Here is an 8,881-nt window from a genome sequence, read left to right as displayed (position 1 = left end):
AACTTGAGGTCTGAGCAACAAAATATACATCTGATACAGTCTAAATGGAAGTTAAAGTACTAACAATTAACAAAGGCACTTTAAAAAAAAAAAAAGTTAAAATACAATATTAAAAAAAAAGTTAAAATGAATTAAGAAAACACATTTAAAAGCAATGCAGATTATTTTAAATTGTTTTCACAATTCACTAGAATTACTCCAATCCCTTCTTGTTTTCCGTACCACAGCTCTTAACCTCTCATACATTTTAAAAAAATAACATATATTACCTCCTCTGTCTCGATCTTTTCATTGGACGCTGTTTTTTTTTATACTGAGTAAATAGGCAGTACATTTGTTGGTTCTGGAGCTTAGAATCACTTAAGTAGTGACAGACAGCATTATAGGTCCCACCACTAAAGAACATGTAAAGAATATCCCAGGGACCAATGAAATTACATCTCTAAAAAAAGACATCCTACTATACCACCTGGTGTCTTACCCCAGGGATATTATCCAGGCTACACATAACATTACATCGGGGTCATTTCACAGTAAAGGGATAACAAAAACTGACTTCTGGTGTCCAAATTAGAGCAAAAATAAAATTATCCTGATTAACTTAACATGTCAATTTCTAGAGAGCAGATGTGACATGTCTGTCTTAAAAATAACAAGAGCATGTTCTCAGTATAACAGTATTCAGTACCCCAATCCCCTTCATTTTATCACTTTCCAAAACCAACATAAAAATAGTCAGAATTAAATAAAGAAATGCATGTTTTTTAAAAGTCTACCTGCTCTAGAACAAAGCAGTAATATGTGCTAAAACCACAGGCTTTTTAAGACTATATTACACAGTAGAGTAACTACTGGATGAGCAACAGAACTGAATCGTTCTATATCTTAGTTTACTACTGCACAAAATGCTTGCTTCAGTTCCCTTAAATATCCACAGCTTGTTATAGAGCACTCCAACACAGTTTTGAATTATTCTTTTAATGTTTTGTTTTGTTAAGGGTTGTGTAGATATTGGGTGCATTTTAAGATTTATATTCAAGTTTCATCTTTTTCAATTTATTCTGGGCAAACCCCCAGAGCCAGGTAGAATTTTCAAGTGGCGCCAAATGTATTCTACTACTGCCGAAACTACATCCTTCACAGCGAGCCATTACTTCAGTACATGCCTTACAAACCCACCTCTTGAGATGAAGCAGTCATATTGTTCTCTAAGCACTTCCAGAGTTAGGTGGGCCTCTATAATCAAGTTAGCCAGGCAGGATTATAATATTTTGGCAAAAACATGAATTCTGCAATAAGGTGTTGGTAAATAGATCCATATTAGCTTAACTGTTGAAGTACTGGTACAGAAGGAACTAATATGAAATTTTATGGGCCAAATTACAAAAGCAGTGGCTTTGATAGTGTCGTAGTCTGTAAAGCTAGTAAGGTTACCTCACAGACACGAGAATATAAACATATGTATTTACAAATACAAATTAAAAGTTCATGTTCCACCCTCTTGCTGTGTGCAATATGGCATTACAAAGTTAAATACATTTACATATATACAGTACAATGAAATGTCTATATGGCTCAATAATGTAGTCCATGCAAAAAAAGGTAAGTTCATAGAGGTAATGTGTAAAGGATATCTCACAGTCGAGGCTGAACTAAAGATCAATTTTACTGAACTCCATCTCTAAACAGAAGACTCGTGTGATGGGGAAAAGCAGACATTTGTAACACTGCATGATTCCTAAAAGAAGAAGAAAAACAAGTTCAACCATGTGATTTAGGTATGCAAAACATGAATGATCATACATTTCATAAGGCTGCGTCTCAGAGGATTAAGAAGATAAGTGAAATCAACCAAGTAACACTCATTTTATGGAAATCGTGACAAGTATGTTCATGTTCAGTTGTCCTACTTGCTTCTGTTGTCACAAAACATACAGCAGGCACTTGCCTTTTGTTTCGGAAGACAAACACGAGTCCAAACAATTTTATTATTGATGCACATCGACTCACCTGTTAGTTTGTTTTAGAACTTCTCTCTGAAATACAGTGTTGCATGTTCCATTTCCATAAACGTTTTAATATATTAACTAAAATTACCTTTTCTCTGCCGAGGTAATCATTAGAAGATTGTGGTCGCAGTTGTCTATTAAGCAAGGCTGGAGAGTCCTGGGGCCTTTGTAACTGAAATTGAAAACAGAGGCTTAGGATGGAATTAAGGTGGCAAGCTGTGGACAGTCCGACAATTGTCAAGCAAAAATAAATAAATAAAAACATCTTCAAGTCCGAGTATAATTAGAATGACTATTGTATGTATGTGCTTGCTCTTTATTAATATGGAATTTCTTAAATGTGCATCATTTTCAACAGTCAAACACACTTTTGCACTTTCAAAAACAAATGTTCCAACAGCTAGATGGCACTGTTGTCTTCATAATTCTATTATCTAAGCAATTCTGCTATAAGATACTAACATGGGAAAGGAATGGTGCTTGTGTCAAAATTGTACATACATTACATAATATAAGCCCACCAATGTGTTAAACAATACACATTGTATAATGTTAGATGGCATTTTTTCAACATCTGTTTTATTTTATTTGCACAATAACTCATTATGAACATGTAATTATGCATCTGGTTATGGACACTAAATTCCATTTGTACCAGCTCACATACCCTTCTATAAAGTTTCAATACATAAGAGTCACACCTGATGTATCCATTAGCACTTACCACGTTGAGATTGATGTTTTCTTTACATGCTTTGTCTATCTGTCCTGAGCTACAAGCAGTCGCTTCTGGGGTCACAGTTTTGTTTTTCTTTTCCATTACAAATGGGTTCCCCAATACTTTACGCTGTTTAAATAAATATATAAATTAGATAGATATCGCTATAGATAAAAAAAAAAAAAGTACTTACAATACTTTAAGTATTGTTTAAAAAAACTACTTCCTGTAAAATACTGTTACATATAAATAAAAAAAAATTTAAAATCTGTGCATAACAAAGCAACAAAACACACCACCTTTATTAGTCCTCCAACTGAGTGAGATCTGGCGTGCTTCTTCCTGGGAGGTGTCTGCATGTCAAACACTGGAGTACTGAGGGTGGCCTGCTTACTAAACTGTGAGAAGTTAAGTCAAGAGAGAATGTCTGTATTTACTTATTAAAAACAGCTCGAGATCATAAAACAGATGCCCCAGATGCTGCCATGTAGAGTACAGTGTGATTAGAATGTGAGCTTACCACACCAATGATATGGTGAGTTGATGTGGTAAACTTACTTTCTAATCACCCTGTATATTGCAGCCCATAGCAGCATGTGCAAAGCTGTTCTCTAATTGTTTCTGTAATTTGACAGACAACCATTTAAGAAATATGTCTGTAGCTTAAAGTGTACCAATCTGTTAAATACCAATGTTCCAAATGCTAAACGTTAATACACATGTAGTATTTAGAGTATAGTATTAGACAGGATGGGGGCGTATATTGGTATGGCAATGCATCTTTGTTTGTAATGGGCTTTGTCTAAAAGGGTGAACAATGAAAAGACCTTCCCATCACCTGTATTTGTACCTGTCTAACTATTTTTTTCTTCTTAGCGGATTCTGGCATATTGTGGACATGGCGGAAGAGCTCCTTCAGCGCCTCTTCTGTGTGATAGCGACTGTTGTCTGGTTGGGAGCAGGGTGGATCGATGCAGTTCCGCTTAGAGGGGAGCAGGCCCTTGGAGTCATCCAAGTCATCCTAGAAAGGTACAAATAAATAAAACGCATTATTAAAATAGACAAAAAAACAACACCAGGTACAAATTACCAAACAGTGATACATTCTCGTAACAAGCTGGCTTGTGCTGGTTCTCCAGCATGTAGCAGCAATTGCTATTTACTTTGTTTCTTTTAAATAGTTTTTACCTCCTCTCCACACCCGTTCTCCACTCACCAAACACACAACCCAGAGTGAGTGAAAAGTGCATCTATATATACTGTTGTGCCGGGATTCAATCACTAATTAATTATTCACTTGAATCCCAGCAACCCCATGCTCACATATTATTAAATACTTTAAATACATGTGAAGTGCAATCCCCGTGCCTAAATACAGCTATATATTTTAAATCACTCGTGCTACACAGACCCATTTATATCCCATGCACCAATATCTATACACTAATATTAACACACCGCATGCAACATATAACACACAAATACACACAGGGGCGGGGCACATTGCCACAATTCTGTATGCTTTTCTTGTTTTTGTTCTGTTTTTATTTTCATCCTCCTAGATGAGAAGAATGCACAAGACAGTGTATCTTGAAAAAAATGAAACTGTAATATGGTAGTTATAGTAACACAAATTGAGGCTGTGAGAAACTTGGAATCAAGGCAGATACCCTTACCTTGGACTGAACAATTTTGGATCCTGAAAATTCTATACTGGCACGCTCTCGAATGTAAATGGGTGCCTAAAAAAGGGAACAATTTTTGATATTACTAATTTATTTTATAAATCAAGATCTGAGGTTCAAGACATTACCTTTCAGTAACACCTGAAAAATGTATATGCAATCCTTAAGTTGAAAGAGTAGGTTTGACTTATTTACAATTTATTCTTAGAACAGTGTGTATGCTTCTATTTGATATGGATAATAAGACAAAAATAATAAGACAAGAAGAAAAATGATGTTCTAACCCGGAATATTTTCTGAGAGTGCTTGATCATGAATGCCATGCCATAGTTCAGTTTCATCGTGTTCTCTTGGAGGTCGTATGCCGTCAGCTAGTTCAACACAAAGAAACAACTCAGTTATGTCATCAGAGATTAGGTTTCAGATGTCATTCATACTGTGCTTTCATTCTATATTACTCAATGCCCTGCACCAGATAGACACAAAAAACGGACACAGCCAGCTATGACAGTGTACTAAAGGGGAGAATAGTATTCCCCATTGCTCCTGTACACTAATCATCATTTTGTTTCGTGGTTTGTTCTACACATATATTTCATGCCATAAAAGTGCCTTCTGGCAAGATCAACATGGGGAAACAATTTTAAAAAAATGATTTAAGCCTGTAAATGTTCACTTGCTTGTATAAAACAAGCATCCAGTGTCCACGTTTTAGAACCAAATGTGCTATATATACTATATATATGTACTATATTTAAAGCATCATGTTGCACCACAAGAGCCTGTACTGGCAAGTGGCTCAAATTAAGAAATACAATCAGAAAAATAAATTTTTTCTTGTGGTTATTTTCTTTTTCATTTGAAATATATATTTTTTATTACTTTATATAAAAAAATTGACATAAGCCATTATTGCTTATACTAAAGACAAACCTAACTTAAGACTTTTTAAATACAACCTACATTTTTTGGCCACATGATCTGAGGGGTGAACATGAGGGCCAGATTAGAGGCAGACATCTTGTTTTTCTCCTGCTGCCTGGCAGTCTGGTAAAGGAGATCCAACAGGAGCTTCAGGAGGCTGCGATTGGCAGGTGGGAGAAGCATGAACAGCAGCTGCAAAGCCTCAGTCTGACACACTTTGTCTGGAATTGTGGTCTTATTCCCCTTCTCATCAAACAGGGTCAAGTCTAAAAACAAATTATAATTGTATCTAACAGTGTAGCAACTTACAGAAAACCCTGTAGCATTTATTTGAAACACATTACTCTTCCAGTAGACAATGTTGTATGTATTGCAATGCTTTTTTATATTATTCTGCTTGTTTTGTCAAATCCTGGGGAATAAGCTGAAAACATGTTTCAACTTTCAATGTCAAAAACAGAATTTGTCTTAAGAATGCCAAAGTGTATCCAGATAATCCTCCCTACTTTTTCTGATGATGGTTTTCAAAATATATACACCACACTTGATAATCAACAATTGTTTCTCATTCTGCAGTGCAACACCGGTGAAGAGATGTAGGACAATGAAGGAACGCACGGTGTAATGTCCTTTTTGGATTCTTACTGTACCTGCTATTTTAAGGTGAGCATGGTAATGCTTTTGAGTCAGCAGTGTTTCAGGCAGTTCCCCGAGAAACGTTTTGAGCGTGGAGCCACGTCATTTGGATGATATTCCACAGAATCCAGGTCTATATCAATGCCTCTGTTCAGACACTCCTTCAGAGCTTGCTGCCTGATGCTGTTCCCAGGGACTCGGAAAAGCCCTTCCACTTGTAAGTCTGAAACATTTAATCCATAAATATAAACCATTTGATAGAAATTTCCTTCTCAGGACAAATTGAAAATTATTGCATTATGCCCTGCAATCTGTTACACAATTAAAAAGCTTCATTATGTTTCAATAAAGAATTTGAATTCGGCTCAAACATAAACACATTACTGTAAAAGGTGAGTGATTTAACACAGTATTTTGTAAGACTGAAGAAAAAAAAACAGCCTAAAACTCCTGAAGAGAACCGATGTGATATCGAGACAATATGCATTCTATCGACAGTAGGGCACAGATCTGAAAGTTTGTATGTACAAAGAAACAAAAACTCACTTTTGTGCAAATACTCAGTTAGCTGGTAAATTTGTGCAATTCCTTCCTCAGTCAGAGGGGCTCCAAATACAACATCTTTATCTAGAAGAAGAAACATACTTACTGTTTAAGCTTCTTCCAAAGACAGACACTGCTGCAGGCAAGCCCACAGAAACATTACAGTCAACCACTGCATCACAATTATTTATTTATTTATAAACTTGCATAAATTGTCAAAATATTATGGTGCTACAAATTACTTTTATCAGATATTAGTACAGTATTAATAAATAAAATAAAAATATACAAGTGCCATGTGCAACTTATAGTACTGGTGGAGCACCATAGCAGTTTGATCCATTCCTGGTTTTACTGAGTTTACACAACCTTGTTATCTATACACTGTGGCTTATCAGACTTCTATTAAAACCTGGAATGTGTGAAACTGCTTTGCAATAGGTGTCTCATTTTCATCCCTGGAACATGGGTGAAGCAGTGTCACAGTCTGTCACCACACACATATTCAGATTTAAGTCCAAAGCTTAAACAGTGATTTTGCTGTTTTCAGATTTCTAAATAATGACAGCTCTGTAAATGCAGTCACTTCATCATCTGAGGTATACTGATTGTAATTGACTCTTATCTGCACTGACCTTTGCGTTTGAGAAAGTTTAAAGAGCGAAGAAACCCTGCTGCCACCCCAGCCCCACTGTGCAGTTTGGGATCCACCTCTCCCAGGAGCTGAGCAAATTCAGTCCCTGGAAGGTCAATCAGCCGTGTGATGTTACTGAGAACCAATTCCATGAAAGCATCAGGTTTCTCGTGCCGCAGCTTCTCCACAAAGAAATCAGGATTGAAGATGATGGGCTGGCTCCATGGACAGGTCTCATGGCTGATGACATTACAAAATGTATCCCTATAAAAAAATTGAAAACAATTCAGTGCTTATAGTTTAGTTTATGTACTCATTACAAAGAGTATCCTGCTGAATAACATCCCAAATACTGTAAAATTGCTTTTTGCTCTGCTTCAAGTCTTGTTGTGTTTATTTATTTTCTCCCTCTGAGGCATGTTTTTTCCACCTAGCCAGTTTCAAATAGAAGAGGGTACACAGCCTTCTCTCAGCTAAAACTGGTAAAATATTTACAGACAGCAAGAAAAAAACTACCACATTGCGTTTCTACTGCCCATACAACATTCTTAAGTGAATCCTGAGCTTCTTCCTGCGATTCCTTTAATTTTGTGATAGAATAAAATACTTAGCCAGTTTTTTATATCTGGATAACCTTCGTATACACTTCAAAAAGTGAAGCTTTAAATAAAATATTTTTTTTTTTTTTTTTTTACAATTAGCTTAAACTTGACTTATTCACACAATGAAGCAGTGGCCGAGTGGGGATTTGAACCAGAGACCTCCAACTTACAACCCCGTTTCTTTAAACGCTGGACCACACAACCTCTTATCTTATTACCTGGTAGAGACCCTCAAGTATATATATATTTTGAGTACTAAACTAAATGGACAGTTAACCAAATGTTTCACAACTTTCGGCATCAGCTCAAATAAACGTGTATTTTAAAGGAATACAAGCAATACCCAGTGCTATGTGTACTGTAAATCGCACTCGTTATTAGGCATCGGTTACTACTGCTTTAGTACACTACTGACAGCTGATTTTTCCTGCTGGCGTCATCGCCTGACACACACACACACACACACACATTATTACAGTTCCAGGTGATCAAGGTATGTATCGTACGAGTACAGTCTATGACACTAATCGACACAGTGACAAAGCCAAGTTGATTTAAATAGATTCACTGTATTATTTCTAACTAGACATTTGCCCATTAAAGTCTTCAAGTCAATATATATTATTGTACAGCTATGCAGCTCGGTTATTTTTCATTTCCAAACTAGTCTGATGGTTGTTTTTACCTGCAATATTGTTTGTTTCTCACTGCTTCCTTCCCAGCTGCCATTTTCTGTTTGAATCCTCCGCCAATCCCCGCCTCGCGCTGACTTCGGTGCTCATGATTGGCCAGTGCCGAGAAGTGGGTGGGGAGGGAAATACGTTCCACCCTCCGACTCTGATTGGTTAGTTTGAAAACAAAAATAAATACTACATCTCAACTCAGTCTATGGCGCTTAATCACCACGGGGTGGCAGCATTGGTAGAGAACTGCAGTACAACAAACTCTAAAGCCCTTTTTTGAGACAGGTTCTGGTTTAATTTGTCGTTTTCTTTGGTTATTTAGAAACTGCCTGTTTAAAAAAATAAAATAAATAATCATTAGATTATTTATTAATCTATAAAATATCTGCTCCAATGACTGACAATCACTGAACTGCCATTTTCTCCTTATTTGGTTTGACCAGCAGA

The 8,881-nt window shown here is 36.3% G+C and overlaps 1 pseudogene; it reads right to left on the bottom strand.

Moving 5' to 3' along the window:
• Positions 1 to 217: 217 nt before the first annotated feature.
• Positions 218 to 8,533, bottom strand: LOC121321644 (annotated as a pseudogene).
• Between the last annotated feature and the right edge of the window lie 348 nt (positions 8,534 to 8,881).

The sequence above is a fragment of the Polyodon spathula genome, chromosome 10 (genome assembly GCF_017654505.1).
Source record: "Polyodon spathula isolate WHYD16114869_AA chromosome 10, ASM1765450v1, whole genome shotgun sequence".
NCBI lineage: Eukaryota > Metazoa > Chordata > Actinopteri > Acipenseriformes > Polyodontidae > Polyodon > Polyodon spathula.
The sequence above is the reverse complement of the archived record's forward strand: the minus strand, read 5'-3'. Positions and strand labels throughout refer to the sequence as shown.